This window comes from Triticum aestivum, chromosome 3D (assembly GCF_018294505.1).
Source record: "Triticum aestivum cultivar Chinese Spring chromosome 3D, IWGSC CS RefSeq v2.1, whole genome shotgun sequence".
NCBI lineage: Eukaryota > Viridiplantae > Streptophyta > Magnoliopsida > Poales > Poaceae > Triticum > Triticum aestivum.
Window position 1 is genome coordinate 299,961,389 of NC_057802.1, and position 18,282 is coordinate 299,979,670.

Genomic DNA, 18,282 nt, shown 5'->3' on the forward strand with positions numbered 1-18,282 from the left:
AAAAAAAATGTTGTATGGCAAGAGTATTAAAGTTGCCAGATAATTATTTGAATGATGCAGTGATCAAGGGAATGTGTAGAAAGATGAGAAAGATCGTGAAAGTGCAAATTCAGCTTCAGACAGGTTATGTTGGCCCCTTTGTTCATGTGAAAGTAAATCTGGATGTAAATAAAAAAATTAGGAAGATTTGTTTCGACTACTAGGGCTAGGAAAAAGGACTGGTGCCAAGTAAATATGAGAAGCTGCCAATTTTTTGCAACCAGTATGGACTTATAGGTCATTGATATAAGGAATGTGGAACGGGATAACACGTTGTGTCCAAGTTTGAACAAGGGAAATTTATTCTAACTTGTGAACGAAGAAATCGAGAAGGTGTTCGTGGTTCTAGAAGGGGTAACAGAAGAGGAAGGGGAGGTGCTCCTTTTGGCAGGGGGTTTGGAAGAGGAGGTGTTCCAGATCGGAACTAGAATAGTAACAGAGAAGAGGATATAACCTATGATGGTCAAGGTAGCTGGAGATGGAATGCAGCATTTGGATACAAAGAACCTCAAAATCTTTTGACGGGACATGCGAAAAAGAATGACCATCATGAGGATATTAACATGACTGATATAGTTCCTTCAGCGAGGAAGAGGATGGCTACGGACTCTAACTCGAGGGTCAGAGAAGCGCAAAGCTTGGCTGGAGCTCTAATCCTAGTGGATGTGTCATCAAAGGTCGCAAAATAGTGGACTTATTTGGTGGGAAAATGGATCGGGGTCCGCTTCAACTCCTCAAAAAGGTGCAAAAGAAAAGAAACAAAAGGGGTTTGATGGTCTGGCTCTTGATGGTATGGTTTCAAATGTCAATGCTCTAGGATCGGTGATACCACGTGAAGGGGAGGTGAGGGAGAAAAAGAAAAAAAGACCTTATATCGGCGGCCTTGGGGATGGCAGTTATTCGGAAACAATGAAAATCCTAAGCTATAGTTGTCAGGGACTTTCGAGGAACCCGGTTATAAGGGCATTGCTAGATATTAAGTGGCTACAAGGCCCGGATATTGTATTCGCGTCTGAAACTCATTTGGATGATTGGGCTACGAAAGTGGTCGAAGACGTATGAAGACAGATCATAAGGAAGTGGTGCGTAGTGATGGTAGGAGTGGTAGCTTGCTCTTGCTTTAGAAGAATGAGGCTATGGTTACCCTCGGATAGAAAACAAACTTTTTATAAACGTCTACATTGGAACAAGGGCAGGCCGGGAATGTAGCTCCCACTTGCACAGGGGCCGGGATCCGATGGGTCAGAATAATGTTTGGAGGATGATAGGTTTGTATGGAGAGCCAAAATGGAAAAACAAACATGAATCATGGGCTTGTCTTAGAGATCTTCATGTAGTCAATAATCTTCCTTGGTTGGTAATTGGTGATATGAATGAATTTTTATTTACTTTGGAGAAAGGAGGAGGAAACCCATGTCTGCATCAATACATGCAAGCTTTTATGGTGGCGATAGCAGATTGAGAACTGTTAGATTTTGAGTACACTTGAGATAAGTTGACATGGCATAGAGGTCTTATTAAGGGAGTGACTAGATCAAACACTAGTTAATGAGGAGTGGATGAATAAATTCCCAGAAGTAGCTCTCTCACACTTAGGCTATGCAAAGTCAGATAATAGGCCCTTACTTATGAATGCAAAGGCCCAAATAGCCCAAGAAGGATACAGACCAAGGGTATTGAGGTTCGAGGCTAAATGGCTAAAGGAAGCTCGGTTTAAGGAAATGGTCCAAGGGGCCTGGGGGATGGCAGGAAATAGAGTTCAAACCAATAATTTGGCAAGCAATCTGGTTGTGGTTCACAAATAGTTATCGATGAGACATAAGGGTCCTGAGAAGCACAAAAGCGGATTAAGGGGAGCTCGGCAAGGATTCGAAGTTGTCACACAACAATGTTGAATGATTCAAATCTTGCAAAGCAAAGAGGGATGGTAGAGGAGATTGAGAAACTATTGCAGGAGGAGGAGATGTACCATCTCCAAAATAGTTGCATAAGCCCTCATCTCCTTGTTGATCTCAATCCAATCAACTGTTTCCGTTAGTGGCGGGTTGTCACCTCATAATTTTGAGATGTGTTCCATAAGCCCTCATCAAGCTTGTTCTTTTCGTTGTTGATTTTCCAACAACTCCGTTATAACCTTCTTGGAAGGGTGCTTTCCAAGCTCATTTGTGGCAGAAGTTGTCATTTTCTTCTCCATTCCTTTATTCCAATGATCTATCTTCTATTTTTCTTCCGGAGGCATGGTGATGTTGCTCTCTTCACTCATCATCTCGATTTGTGAGGACCGTGTTCTTTTCGTTCTTATCCATTTACAACCGGAGTGCCGTGCCCTCTTTTCAAGTTCGTCCCATTCTGTCAAGTTTTACGTCCCTTCTCAACCGGAGTGCTGTCTGAAATCTTTCTGACCCATTGTGCCATTCTTTCAATAGTTCCGGAGGCAGTGTGTTGCTGATTTCATCAAGTGTCATCCCATCTTCTCAAGTTCATGTAATTCCTTCCATTTACAGTCGGAGTGCTGTCCAAATTATATCATTATTATTCCTTCTTTATCTTGTTTTAACCGGAGTGTTGTGTCTATCATTCCTCTTCTAACCGGAGTCTCATCCAAGTGCTTTCTTTTTGCCAAGTTCACATTCTACCCCTTCCATTTTCCAACCGGAGCGTTATCGTAATTGATCATTATCGTTCCTTGTACATCTCGTTTCAACCGGAGTGCTTGCTTGTACTTCTCGTCCATTGTTCTCGTCATTCATAGCTTTGCAAACTCCAAGGTTTACATGGTGTTCCTTGTTTCTCTTTTCTACCGGTGTGCTTTCATATTCCTTTTGATCCGTTAAGCTCTTGTTCCATATTCTTCAACCTACAAAGGTTCTCGCAATGTTCCTAATTCCTCTTTGATAACGGAGTGTTTTCAATCTCGTTCATCTCCCTTGTATTCTCTCTTTTCGTTCGTTCAATCTCTCAAGGTTCGTGGTTTCACTCGTTTGTCAAAGAAGCAACTTAGCTTTACCTCTTCTCTTCCTCTTCCGCTTTTCTCCGGTGCCGTCCTTAGATCTCGGGACGAGATCCTCTTGCAGTGGTGGAGTGTTGTAACGCCCCGAGACCGACGCTCCAGAAGACTTCCAGATGCTCTGAGTTTCGTCGTGTGATTTGTTTTGTTTGTTGCATCTCTTGCATTGCATCATGTCATCATGCAACCTTTTAAAAAAAACTCAACTGAATAAATTGCATGGATCTTTGATCCATTTAAATCGAGGGAAATGCACATGGTGATTTCTCTTTACAACATATAAAAATCTCCCAATATTATTAGGGATCTATATTAAAATATTCCATTAACTTTGGAATTAACCATAACACACTTGCAAAATAATTCCGTGCCTTTTCTGCTTCAAGTTTGGTCTCCAAACTCTGCCCTAAATTCTTTCTTCACTTTCCGGAGCTCCACCAAAAATCCGAACATTTTTGGACCTTCCCAACCCTCACTTCCTATTCAAATCATTTGAATTAAATTCAAATGCATTTGAATTTATATCTTTCAATCATGCCACTTCTATTTTCCTGGATCAAGCGCATTTTTATGAGCCCGGGAAAATTAACCGCATGCGCAAATCCTTTCCCTAACCCTTCCTTTCTTTTCTTCTCTCTAATTTCTTTTCTATTAAAAGAAATATGAGGGAGAGAGAGAGAGCGCAGCCTTGCAACCCAGCCGGCCTCTTGGGCCTAACCAACCAGCGCAGGCCCAGCCGCATGCCTATCTAACCCTAGCCCCTCACCACGCTCTCTCCCGATCCCCATCTCCTTCCCCTGCTCGCACCGCCAGAGAGGAGTGAGAGCCTCTCGCTCGATCCCGCAAGCAGGAGCTCGCGCCCAACCTTCCCCTCGTCGCCTCCTCCCTCCGCTGCACGCGAGGTCGTTTAGCCCCGTGCCCCTGCCGACCCTGTCGTCGCCCGGTCATCTGTCCTCCCTCCGTTTGTTCCTGCTCCGCCGCCGGAGATCGCCAGGTCCGGTGACCCCTCGTCCAGCGTGCCCTCTCCTTCCTCGCCGGGTTTCTCCTCTCCCCGTGTCCGCACCTCGCCACTCCACTCGGTCTCCCGCGGCTGCTCTGTTGCCGTCGCCTTGCTACCCGCGCTCCTCCTCTGCATGGAGCTCCACCACCTCCCTGGCCTCGGATCCGGCTGGTTCCCGCCGACCCAGTCGCCGTCCCGTGGCCGCCATCTTCATCTTCGGCGGATCTCGCGCCGCTGCAAGCCCCTGCCCCGCCTCTGCTTCGTTCGAGCGGGGTGGAGGACGCGTCTCTGCTCGCCCGCATCGACCAGCGCCAAGTCCCTGCTGCCGACCTCTGTTTTCTCTGCTCGTCGCGTGAGCATCAGCGCCCGCTCTCTTGCCCGTGCGTGAGTGCTCGCGTGGGTCACTTCGACTGTTGACTTCCTCAAGTTCAGGACCAAGACCCGAGACCCATGTACGATTACGCAACGAACGGTGGAGTTACACGAGCTACAAGTACCGCGACGACCCCGGGGACTGGATTCTGTCAAGTTCCTCTTTGATATGTGTACCACTACTTCCACAACATGTCGTGTACGACTACCGTCGCTCGGATTCGACAAGACAACGTGTACCACTACCGTCGCCAAGTTCGACTACTGCACGGTTACGCCAAGTTCATCTACGAAACGTGTACAACTACTTCCCACGACGACCCGTGAACGACTACTTCCTCTACATCGTACCGAACTTGATCTGTTCCGAAACGCACGCTTCAAAGCTTCGGTTTCGTTCCGGAGTTGTGAGGATTCGTTCGACTACGTCCGTTTGTCTTCTTCATGGACTCGTTCTTCTTCCTTGCGGGATCTCAGGCAAGATGACCATACCCTCGAAATCACTTCTATCTTTGCTTGCTAGTTGTTCGCTCTATCGCTATGTTGCGCTACCTACCACTTGCTATATCATGCCTCCCATATTGCCATGTCAAGCCTCTAACCCACCTTCCTAGCAAACCATTGTTTGGCTATGTTATCGCTTTTGCTCGGCCCCTCTTATAGCGTTGCTAGTTGCAGGTGAAGATGAAGATTGCTCCATGTTGGATTATGTTTATGTTGGGATATCATAATATCTCTTATATTATTAATGCATCTATATACTTGGTAAAGGGTGGAAGGCTCGGCCTTATGTCCGGTGTTTTGTTCCACTCTTGCCGCCCTAGTTTCCGTCATACCGGTGTTATGTTCCTTGATTTTGCGTCCCTTACGCGGTTGGGTGATTTATGGGACCCCCTTGACAGTTCGCTTTGAATAAAACTCCTCTAGCAAGGCCCAACCTTGGTTTTACATTTGCCTCACCTAGCCTTTTTCCCTTGGGAGTCGCGCTCCCGAGGGTCATCTTATTTTACCCCCCCCCCCCGGGCCAGTGCTCCTCGGAGTGTTGGTCCAAACTAGAGCCACTTGCAGCGCCACCTCGGGGAAACTTGAGGGCTGGTTTTAGTTGTACGTAGTGTTCATCCGGTGTGTCCTAAGAACGAGGTACGTGCGACTCCTATCGGGATTGTCGACACATCGGGCGGCTTTGCTGGTTTTACCATTGTCGAAATGTCTTGTAAACCGGGATTCCGAGACTGATCGGGTCTTCCCGGGAGAAGGAATATCCTTCGTTGACCGTGAGAGCTTATAATGGGCTAAGTTGGGACACCCCTGCAGGGTATTATATTTCGAAAGCCGTGCCCGCGGTTACGTGGCAGATGGGAATTTGTTAATATCCGGTTGTAGAGAACTTGACATTTGACTTAATTAAAATACATCAACCGCGTGTGTAGCCGTGATGGTCTCTTTTCGGCGGAGTCCGGGAAGTGAACACGGTTCTTGTGTTATGGTTGTGCGTAAGTAGTTTCAGGATCACTTCTTGATCACTTCTAGCTTCACGACCGTTCCGTTGCTTCTCTTCTCGCTCTTATTTGCGTATGTTAGCCACCATATATACTTAGTGCTTGCTGCAGCTCCACCTCACTACCCTTTCCTACCCATAAGCTTAAATAGTCTTGATCTCGCGGGTGTGAGACTGCTGAGTCCTCGTGACTCACAGATTCTACAAAAACAGTTGCAGGTGCCGACGAGACCAGTGCAGATGACGCAACCGAGCTCAAGTGGGAGCTCGATGAAGCTCTTGTTCGTTGTGTTGTTTCGTTTCCTGTTGATCAGTAGTGGACCCCAGTTGGGACGATCGGGGATCTAGCATTTGGGGTTGTCTTCTTTGTATTTGGTTTTGACCGTAGTCGGTCTATGTGTGTATCTTGAATGATGTATGATTTTATTTATGTATTGTGTGAAGTGGCGATTGTAAGCCAACTCTTTAACCCATTCTTGTTCATTGCATGGGATTGTGTGAAGATGACCCTTCCTGCGACAAAACCACCATGCGGTTATGCCTCTAAGTCGTGCCTCGACACATGGGAGATATAGCCGCATCGTGGGTGTTACACCCTTACTTATGAATACAAAGGCCCAAATAGCCCAAGAAGGATACAGACCAAGGGTATTGAGGTTCGAGGCTAAATGGCTAAAGGAAGCTCGGTTTAAGGAAATGGTCCAAGGGGCCTGGGGGATGGCAGGAAATAGAGTTCAAACCAATAATTTGGCAAGCAATCTGGTTGTGGTTCACAAACAGTTATCGATGATACATAAGGGTCCTGAGAAGCACAAAAGCGGATTAAGGGGAGCTCGGCAAGGATTAGAAGTTGTCACACGACAATGTTGAATGATTCAAATCTTGCAAAGCAAAGAGAGATGGTAGAGGAGATTGAGAAACTATTGCAGGAGGAGGAGATGTACCATCTCCAAATAAGTTGCATGCACTGGATGAAGTTTGGTGACAGGAATACTTCTTTTTCCATCAATCCGTCACAACGAGAAAACAGAGAGAACATGAAGGTATTGCATATTTGAACCCACTTGTTGCATAGCTACTAAAATTGATGAGATAGATCCTGCATTATTGGACAAAGTGGTGCCTAGGTGAACGAACATACGAATGGGTCTCTGTCAGAACCTTTAGCTGAAGAGGTAAGAAAAGCCTTATTTTCTATATGAGACGTGGAAGCTCTGGGGGTTGACGGTTTGCATGTTATATTTATCAAAAAATGTTGGCACATCCTAGGCGATTCAATCACAGGAGAGGTTCTTGATGTTGTGAATAATAAATTGATTCCTAAGGGGTGGAACATATAGTTATTGAGCTCATGCAGAAATTGTGATTCCAGAATGTATCACACAATATAGGCCAATCAGCCTATGTACAGTCCTTTACAAAGATAATTTCAAAGATGATCACCCTTAGACTGAAGCATGTCCTTGATGATATAGTTTCCCATGTGCAAAGTGTTTTTGTAACATGCAAGTTAATTACTAATAGTATCTTGTTAGCTTATTAATATATCCATACATTAAAGCATAACAAGTCGGGAAAATAGTACAGTGAAGCTAGACATGCATAAGGTGTGTGATAGAGTTGAATGGAGGTTCCTAGAAAAAATGATGCTGAGATTGGGTGTTCATGGTGACTTTGCTGGTATGATTATGGCATGTAATACTTCGGTAAAGTATAAAGTTTGCTTCAATGACCAAAAGCACAAAAGATTCCATTCCTAAAAGGGGGCTCTGGTAGGGGGACCCCTTATCGCCTTGTTTGTTTCATTTGTGCACAAGAGATTTTTCAAGTTTATTGGCTCATAGAGGGAAGGTTGGTAGGATTGTGGGAGTTAAGGTGTGCACAAATGCATCATCAGGGTCACACTTACTTTTTGTAGATGATTCATTAATTCTTGTGAAGGATGACTCGAATAATGTAACCTCAATGAGACAAATTTTTGATGAATATCGTGCAAACTTGGGACAACTGTAAGCGAAGCAAAGTGTAGCATATTTTTTAGTCTAGATATGAAGCTGAAAGACAGAGATATGTTCATAATTGCATATTGTGTCAGAATCCTTATCATATAAATATATTGGATTACTATAAATGGTTGGTGCAGATAGATCTAATAGTTTCATACATTTGCTTGAAAGGGTGGTAGCTAGATTAAAGGGATGGAAGGAAAAAAATGTTAGCAATGGGGGGGATCTTGCTTAAAGCGGTCATTCAATCAATTCCGATCTTTACCATGGTCGTGTTCAAGATTCCGTAGGAAGTAATAAGGCTATCACATATGATATGGCTGCCTTTCTTCAACAGGCACTTCTATTACTGTCTCATGAGCATTAACTTGTCTGAAAGTAAAATCCCCTGCCTCTCTTCCCTGAACGAACCTTTTAGCCACCTCATCGATCATAGCCACATGTTCGCATTCCAAACTCTTAGGCCGTCATCAAATCCATAGTCCTTTGTTTGTATCCCATCCATCATCGACGGTCCATCATATCATGTGAACCGCCTGTAGCTAAAACCTCGATAAGCTGGTGGAATTGGGGAAAGCTCAGGCCATACCCCCCAACCGTGTTGAGGTGGTGGTGGCGGTGGTGCTGCCTCGTAGGCATTTGCTGCATTCTGAAGATGCCACACCTGTGCATGATGTTGCTCCTGCTGCATTACATTCAGAAACAACAATTGTTCTGGATGTGGTGACACACCCATGGGCGGCGGCGCTTCTTCATTACCCTCCAGACCAAGACTCGGGTTTCTGTCGTTCACACATAGAATTGGTTGGAACAGGGATGAGTATGCATTGGAGATTGTTTGGAAGAGATTTGCTAAGGGTTTGCAGGTTGCTCTGAATGAGATGGTGGGGGCTGCATGTTTTATCAAATTCCCTTTCTCACCATTCACTCCTGGGACCAATACCATACACCTCTCACCTGAAACTTGGACTCTCTGTATTGATTATGTTACTAAAAGTCTGAATAACCTGCTGCCAAGTTTCTCTCAGGGAGATATGGTAATGGAGGACATGCTTACTTCTGAATCTGCTTCCTCCCAGGTTATGCAACAAGACATGATGGACATGGACACTGCCACTTCTAGGAAAAGACGTCGCAAGGATACTCCTCTGTATTTGTCTGAGGTTAGGCGCAGCGTCAGAGCCACTAGATACCTGGGATTCAAAGCGTCGTCTATGGCAGAGTTGAAGAAGAAAACCTCACATGTTAAAGCAAGGTGTGTCCCTGAACTTCTAGTGAAGCAGCAGCAGCCTGACACAACAAACCATTTGGAAGAACATCAAGTACCCCCTCCGACCCCGATCGAGACAATGCAGTACCTGGGTACAAATGCTTGTGTCGTGCCACTGGAAGAAATCACCAAGGAAAAGCTCCTGGCCCCTCTCAAGAACAAGGGGAAGGGCCCGGCTATGGCTCAGTGAAGATTAATTGTTTTCCTATCTTTTATTTTCGTGTTCTGCACTTTAATTTGTTGTGAACCTTAATGTCGTCGCTTTTGTGGAACATTCTATGCCGGAACGTGTGCGGTCTGAGCTCTGATACCAAGGGAGGCGGCTGATGCATTATCACGCCTCGGCTCTCAACGTAAGTCGGTCCCTCCCAATGTGTTCCTTGACATCCTCCATAATCCTTCTATCACATTGCCTTCAGAGGAAGATCTCGTTGTACGTGACCCGGAGGCACAATTGGCGGCGGCTCTTCGTGCTATTCCCGATTGGATGATTCCTTACTTGGCTTATTTGACTCGCGGTGAACTCCCCAAGGATGAAATCGTTGCTCGTCAGATAGTCTGTTATTCCAAGTCCATGACTATTGTCAAAGGCGAGTTGCACAGAAGAAGCATCACCGGTGTTTTTCAATGATGTGTTTCCCCCGACGAAGGCCGCGAGATCCTTAATGAGATTCACTCTGGTGATTGTGGTCATCCTGCTGGCTCAAGATCCCTGGTGGCAAAGGCTTTTAGACATGGTTTTTATTGGCTCAGGGCTCATGCAGATGCTGAAGATATCGTGCGCAAGTGTGATGGATGTCAGAAGTTTACACGTCAGGCTCAGGTGCCGGCTTAAGAACTCCGGATGATTCCCATCACTTGGACATTTGCAGTCTGGGGGCTTGATATGGTTGGTCCGTTCAAACGCTCCAAGGATAAGAAGACACACCTTTTGGTTGCGGTCGATAAATTCACCAAGTGGGTCGAAGCAGAGCCGATCATCAATTGTGATGCAACCACAATGGTCAAATTCCTGAAAAAGTTACTTTTCGCTTTGGTTATCCAGATAGCATCATCACTAATAATGGCACTAATTTGTCCAAGGGAGCCATGAAGCAGTTCTGTCAAAGGGAGCATATCTGGCTTGATGTAGCATCAGTAGCACATCCTCAGTCCAATGGTCAACCAGAACGTGCTAACCAGGAGATCTTACGAGGTATCAAGCCAAGACTCATGGTTTCGCTTGAGCGCACTCCGGGTCACTGGGTTGAGGAACCCCCCTCGGTTCTTTGGAGTATACGGACTACCCCCAATAGATCAATAGGCTATACACCGTTCTTCATGGTCTATGGTGTAGAAACTATGTTACCCAGCGACATCCATCATGATTCTCCAGGGTGGCTGATGTCTCCAATGTATCTATAAATTTTTATTGTTCCATGCTGTTATATTATCATTCTTGGATGCTTTATAGTCATTTTATATCATTTTTTGGTACTAACCTATTAACATAGTACCAAGTGCCAGTTGCTATTTTTTTGCATGTTTTTTACATCACGGGAAATCAATACCAAACGGAGTCCAAACGCAGCGAAACTTTTTGTGGATTTTTTTTGGACCAGAAGACATTCAGTGGGCCGGAGAAGCACCTGGGGGGTGCTCCAAGGGGAGCACAACCCACCAGGGCGCGCCTGGACCCCATGAACCACCTCTTTGCTCTATAAATACCCCAATATTCCAGAAACCCTAGAGGAGTCGACGAAAATCAATTCCAGCCGCCATAAGTTCCAGAACCACCAGATCCAATCTAGACACCATCACGGAGGGGTTCATCATGTCCATTGGTGCCTCTCTGATGAAGCGTGAGTAGTTCTTTGTAGACCTATGGGTCCGTAGTTAGTAGCTAGATGGCTTCCTCTCTCTCGTTTGATTCTCAATACAATGGTCTCTTGGAGATCCATATGATGTAATGATACGTCCATTTTGCATCATGCTTTTATGTTGATATTTGTTGCATTATGGGCTGTTATTACACATTATATCACAATACTTATTGCTATTCTCTCTTATTTTACAAGGTTTACATGAAGAGGGAGAATGCCGGCAGCTGGAATTCTGGGCTGGAAAAGGAGGAAATATTATAGACCTATTCTGCACAACTCCAAAAGCCCTGAAACTTCACGGAGATTATTTTTGGAATATATAAAAAATATTGGGTGAAGAAAGTACCAGAGGGGGCCCACCAGCTAGCCGAAAGGGTGGAGGGCGCGCCCCTGACCTTATGGGCCCCCTAGCAGGCGTCTGGTGCCCATCTTCTGCTATATTGTGTCTTTTACCCTGGAAAAAAAATTATAAGGAAGCTTTCGGGATGAAGCCCCGCCGTCTCGAGGCGGAACCTGGGCAGAACCAATCTAGGGCTCCGGCGGAGCTGTTCTGCCGGGGAAACATCCCTCCCGGAGGGGGAAATCATCGCCATCGTCATCACCATCGATCCTCTCATCGGGGGAGGGTCAATCTCCATCAACATCTTCACCAGCACCATATCCTCTCAAACCCTAGTTCATCTCTTGTATTCGATCTTGGTCCCAAAACCTCAGATTGGTACCTGTGGGTTGCTAGTAGTGTTGATTACTCCTTGTAGTTGATGGTAGTTGGTTTATTCGGTGGGAGATCATATGTTCAGATCCTTAATGGTAATTAATACTCCTCTGATTATGATTATGAACATGCTTTGTGAGTAGTTACATTTGTTCCTGAGGACATGGGAGAAGTCCTGTTATAAGTAATCATGTGAATTTGGTATTCGTTCGCTATTTTGATGAGATGTATGTTGTCTCTCCTCTAGTGGTGTTATGTGAACGTCGACTACATGACAGTTCACCATTATTTGGGCCTAGGGGAAGGCATTGGGAAGTAACAAGTAGATGATGGGTTGCTAGAGTGACAGAAGCTTAAACCCTAGTTTATGCTTTGCTTCGTAAGGGGCTGATTTGGATCCATATGTTTCATGCTATGGTTAGGTTTACCTTAATACTTCTTTCGTAGTTGCAGATGCTTGCGAGAGGGGTTAATCATAATTGGGAGGCTTGTCCAAGGAAGGGCAGCACCCAAGCACCGGTCCACCCACATATCAAATTATCAAAGTAACAAACGTGAATCATATGCGCATGATGAAAACTAACTTGCCAACAATTCCCATGTGTCCTCGGAGCACTTTGCATTATAGAAGAGTTTGTTTGGGCTTGTCCTTTGCTAAAAAAAGGATCGGGCCACCTTGCTGCACCTTGTTTACTTTATTTACTTGTTACCCTTACGATTTATCTTATCACAAAACTATCTGTTACCGATAATTTCGGTGCTTGCAGAGAATACCTTGCTGAAAACCACTTGTCGTTTCCTTCTGCTCCTCGTTGGGTTCGACACTCTTACTTATCGAAAGGACTACGTTAGATCCCCTATACTCGTGGGTCATCATGTAACTCTTTTTGCGGTGTGTTTGTTGGGATCCGATGAATTTTGAGTTTATGATCAGATCTATCTTTTTATCCATGAAAGTTATTTGAGTCTTCTTTGATCTCTTATATGCATGATTGCTTATAGCCTCATATTTCTTCTCTGATATTTGGGTTTTGTTTGGCCAACTTGATCTATTTATCTTGCAATGGGAAGAGGTGCTTTGTGATGGGTTTGATCTTATGGTGCTTGATCCCAGTGACAGAAAGGGAACCGACACGTATGTATCGTTGCTATTAAGAATAACAAGATGGGGTCTATTTCTACATAAAAAGATCTTGTCTACATCATGTCATCGTTCTTATTGCATTACTTCATTTTTCCATGAACTTAATACACTAGATGCATGCTGGATAGCGGTCGATGTGTGGAGTAATAGTAGTAGATGCAGGCAGGAGTCGGTCTACTAATCTTGGACGTGATGCCTATATAATGATCATTGCCTGGATATCGTCATGATTATTTGAAGTTCTATCAATTGCCCAACAATAATTTGTTCACCCACCGTTTGCTATTTTTCTCGAGAGAAGCCACTAGTGAAACCTACGGCCCCCGGGTCTCCTCTTTATTATATTTGCCTTTGCGATCTATTTTCCTTTGCTTTTATTTTCAGATATATTAAACCGAAAAATACAAAAATACCTTGCTGCAATTTATTTTATTTGGCGTTCGATCTATCAATCTATTACAACTTTACCCCGTCCTTTTGCCAATTTCTAGCGCCGTTACCCGAAAGGGATTGACAACCCCTTTAACACGTCGGGTTGCGAGTATTTGTTATTTGTGTGCAGGTGTTGTTTACGTAGTGTTGCTTGGTTCTCCTACTGGTTCGATAACCTTGGTCTCATCACTGAGGGAAATACCTACCGTTGTTGTGCTGCATCATCCCTTCCTCTTTGGGGAAATACCGATGTAGCTTCAAGCCGCATCTGTGGCAGCTTATGTTGAAGCAGATAATGAGAAAGCTCGACAAGACTCCTTGGATGCTCTGGAGGAGGAACGTGACTTTGCTGCTGCATAATCAGCAATCTATCATCAGGACCTGCGTTGCTATCATAGCCGTAGAGTTCATAGTCGTACTTTCCAGGAGGGCGACTTAGTGCTCCGGCTGATCCAAGAACAAGTCGACATGCATAAGCTTTCACCTCCTTGAGAAGGGCCTTTTGTTATCAGCAAGAATCTCAACAATGGGTCATATTACCTGGTTGACATACGTGAACATAATAAGTCACGTACATCTGAGGAGGAGACCAACAAGCCTTGGAATATTGCTCATCTCCGACCTCATTACACTTAGAGCCATTGGCTCCAATTTATTGTACATGCCTCTCTATATATCTTTTATGATCAATATAATAAAGCTGGCATCCCCGAAGCTCGAAGCCTCTGTCGTTTCGTCTGAAAAGTTGTGTGTGTGTATTTATTTTTTGATCATAGGTTACTTGGGGGCTTCCAACTCATTGAGTTTAGCTATTAACATCCCTCTTGACCTGGCATATGCCATTATCAATCATGGTTAAATCTGCATGTCTGCTTGATGCTACTTCGCCAAGATAACCCAGCGTATGCTACTTATAATCCGCGTTGGTATTTCCTCGAAGAGGAGGGGATGAAGTAACACAGTAGAGGTAAGTATTTCCCTCAGTTATGAAACCAAGGTTATCAATCTAGTAGGAGAACCAAGCAACACTATGCAAACAACACCTGCACACAAACAACAAATACTCGCAACCAACACGTAGAGGGGTTGTCAATCCCTCAACAGTCAAGAGAAAAATTAAATTGCATATGTTTTGATAAATAGATCTAACAAAAATACAAAATAAAATAAATAAAGGAAAATTGTAGCAAGGTATTTTTGGTTTTAATATGATAGGAAATAGACCCCGGGGCCATAGTTTTCACTAGAGGCTTCTCTCGAGAAAATAGCATACGGGGGATAAACAAATTACTGTTGGGCAATTGACAGAAAAGCAAATAATTATGATGATATCCAAGGCAATGATCATGTATATAAGCATCACGTCCAAGATTAGTAGACCGACTCCTGCCTGCATCTACTACTATTACTCCACACATCGACCGCTACCCAGCATGCATCTAGTGTATTAAGTTCATGAAAAAACATAGTAATGCATTAAGAACAATGACATGATGTAGACAAGATAAACTCACGTATGAATAAACCCCATCTTGTTACCCTTAATAGCAATGATACATGCGTGTCATGTCTCTTTCTGTCATTGAGATTGAGCACCGCAAGATCGAACCCATCACAAAGCACCTCTTCCAATGGCAAGATAAATCAATCTAGTTTGGCAAACCAAACCAATAAATCGGAGAAGAAATACAATGCTATAACAATCATGCACAAAAGAGTTCAGATAAGACTCAAATAATACTCATGGATAGATTTGATCATAAACTCATAATTCATCGGATCCCAACAAACACACCACAAAAAAGATTTACATCAAATAGATCTTCGAGAACATCGAGGAGAGCATTGAATTGACGATAAAAAAGAGAGAAGAAGCCATCTAGCTACTAACTACGGACCCATAGGTCTGTGGTAAACTACTCACGCATCATTGGAGGGGCAACAAGGATGATGAAGAACCCCTTCGTGATCGTTGCCCCCTCCGGCAGAGTGCCGGAAAAGGCCTCTAGATTGGATCTCGTGGTTCTGGAACTTGCGGCGGCGGATAAAGTATTTTGTCGACTCCCCCAGGGTTTTTGGGATTTTAGAATATTTATAGAGTCGTAGGTAGGTCAAGGCGGTGCCCATGGGCCCCACTACCCACCAGGGCGCTCCTGAGGCCCCTAGCGCCCTGGTGCCTAGTGGGCCCCACAAGCGTCTTCTCATAGCCTCCGGAAGCTTCCTGGGTGTCTTCTTGCCATAAAAAATCTCCAAAAAGTTGCGTGGCATTTGAACTTCGTTTGGTATTGATATTCTGCAAAGTAAAAACAAGGAAAAAACAACAACTGGCACTGGGCACTAAGTTAATAGGTTAGTCCCAAAAAATGATATAAAGTTGCTAGTAAATGTATATAAAACATCCAAGATTGATAATATAACAGCATGGAACAATCAAAAAATATAGATGCGTTGGAGACATATCAACGTACTCTTGACAGTCAATCTAATATGACCCTGAACTTGTCAAAGTTAAAACGCCGGCTTATGTCATGTGAGAGCCGGCTTACAAAAATTTAGGATAAACCATGGGCTATTACGCCAGCTTCATTGAAGCAAGACTCGAGCCTCGAAAGCCGGTCTTCTTGTCGTGCCTCGAAAGTCAGCTTAACATTATTTATATATCTTCGAATTTTATTCTGTTTTACAGGATCCTTTACTCCTTGATCACCTATCATATCGACCACGAGTCGTCGGGCCACTGGTATACCAGGTTATTTTGATCAAGATTGATTTCATCGACCATGAGTCGTCGGATTAATAGTTATTTTGATCAAAGATTGCCATGATGAACAAAGTCACCGGGTCATAAAAAACTGATCAAAGCTATCATTCAAAAAAGCGGTGCATCACCACAAGCAGAAGATCATTATAAGTATTAAGGATAAAATTGGCGGGTTATCACGCACCACGCCAGACCACCATCTTCTGCAGTATCAAAGTGCGTGATGGCACCACAGATGAAACAAGTGTTTTTTCTATCCCTATTACAAAGCCACAGCTGGGCGCAAAATATTCGCAAGTTTTTTCAGGAGTCATCTACTCCTGTAAGCCGACCCCTATGCCCTCCAAGTTGACGCTCTCCAGGATAATATTTTCCTGGTGACCTCCAACGCTCGATGCTTCCGGGTTATCCCACGCTGGCTCTTCCTCTTCTTTGATCTAAAGGTGGTTCAGATCCCATTTGATAGTTGTTAATGCTTGGAAGATGACATCGTCTTGTATGATTGTCGAATTTCGGGCTCCGCAGACCCTGGATAGGTTCAAACTCTGGGGTGCGTGCGAAGAACTCAACCTCCCCAGTCTGCCAACTCGTCGATCCCACGGCCAAGTTCAATGAACTGGAAGGAAACGGGACACAACAATTTACAGGTTCGGGCCACCTTGTGGTGTAAAACCCTACTCCTGCTTTGTGGTAGAATAGCCTCGAGGTGGGCTGAGGATGAACTAGTACAGTGGAGAACAACCTCAGGAGGTGTGTTCTTGTGCTCGGATGAGCTCGTGGGTGTGAAGATGGAATGAGTCCGGATCTGGATCCCCTCTATGGTGGTGGCTAGGCTCTATTTATAGTGGCCTTGGTCCTCTCCCCAAAATGAAGGCGGGAAGGGATCCCACAACGGCCAAATTCGAAGGGAGACAACTAGTACATCTTATCCTGATGAAAGGTGGTCTTCGCCTGCAAAGCTTCTAGTCGTGACGCCGTGGTGGGCTCGGCGATGACCTCCATCCTGCCGTCCTGGCGGTCTTGTCTTGTAGCATGGAAATGGAAACCTTTGGTTGATTCCTCGGGACTCCGCGCCTGCACTTGCCTCCTTAACACCAAAGAGGAAACCTGCTGTACTGCGCCCGCTGGCGCCTGCCTGGCTTTGGTCGTCATGGCTTGCGTCAGTTTCAAAACCGACAGATCTCGGGTACGGGCTCCCGAACTGTGCGTTTGAGGATCAATGGCAACAAGGGACAATGGCGACACAATGTTTACCCAGGTTCTGGCCCTCTTAAAGGAGGTAAAACCCTACTTCTTACTTGATTATATTCAATGAGTATAGCGGTTACAAGAGTTGATCTACCTCGAGATCGTAATGGCTAAACCCTAGCTGTCTAGCCTATGACAATTCTGATGATCTCTACGGACCAACCCCTCTGGTTTATATACACACCGGAGAGGCCTATGGTTGTACAAGTCGGTTTGTAAAGGAAGGAAATAACATAACCGGACACCAAACTTGCCTTCCACGCATATAGGAGTCCTACCCGGACACGGGGGAAAAGTCTTCTGCTTTTATCTTCACAGCCCATTAGTCCGGCCCACATCAAATAGTCTGGACACCTAAGGACCCCCTAATCCAGGACTCCCTTAGTAGCCCCTGAACCAGTCTTAGATGACGATGTGTTCGGCACGCGGATCGTCTTCGGCGTCGCAAGGCGGGTTCCTCCTCCTAAACATTTTAGGACAACTCCCTGCAGAAAGGATCTGTATCCGGCTTTGTACTACTAATAAAACACTTAGCCACGAAGGCAAGATATCAAAAATAAAACAGTGTCTTCTACTGGCAACTTTTTCGGCGAAGCGTCACATTTGGCTCTTTAACATTTCGAACCGTTTTCATGCCCTCGTTTCGGGTTTCGAGGCATAGCCTCCATTGGCACGTCTTGTCAAAACATAGATCATGCCCGCCCATTACGGGATCCTCATCAATACGGTTTTGGGTAATCCAACCGCGACGTTCGCACGATCTCTTTGGGAACAGGCGAGTTTTAAGGCTTAAGAGGGGGGCGTTTGGTATTTCACTACCAATAAGAGGGTAAAGATTCCTCCTTTCTCCCCCACGCCTTCTTCTAGCTCCTGCCTTCCCACCTTCGAGCTCCAACGCCCAAAAACTTCCATCTTTTCCACCGCCACC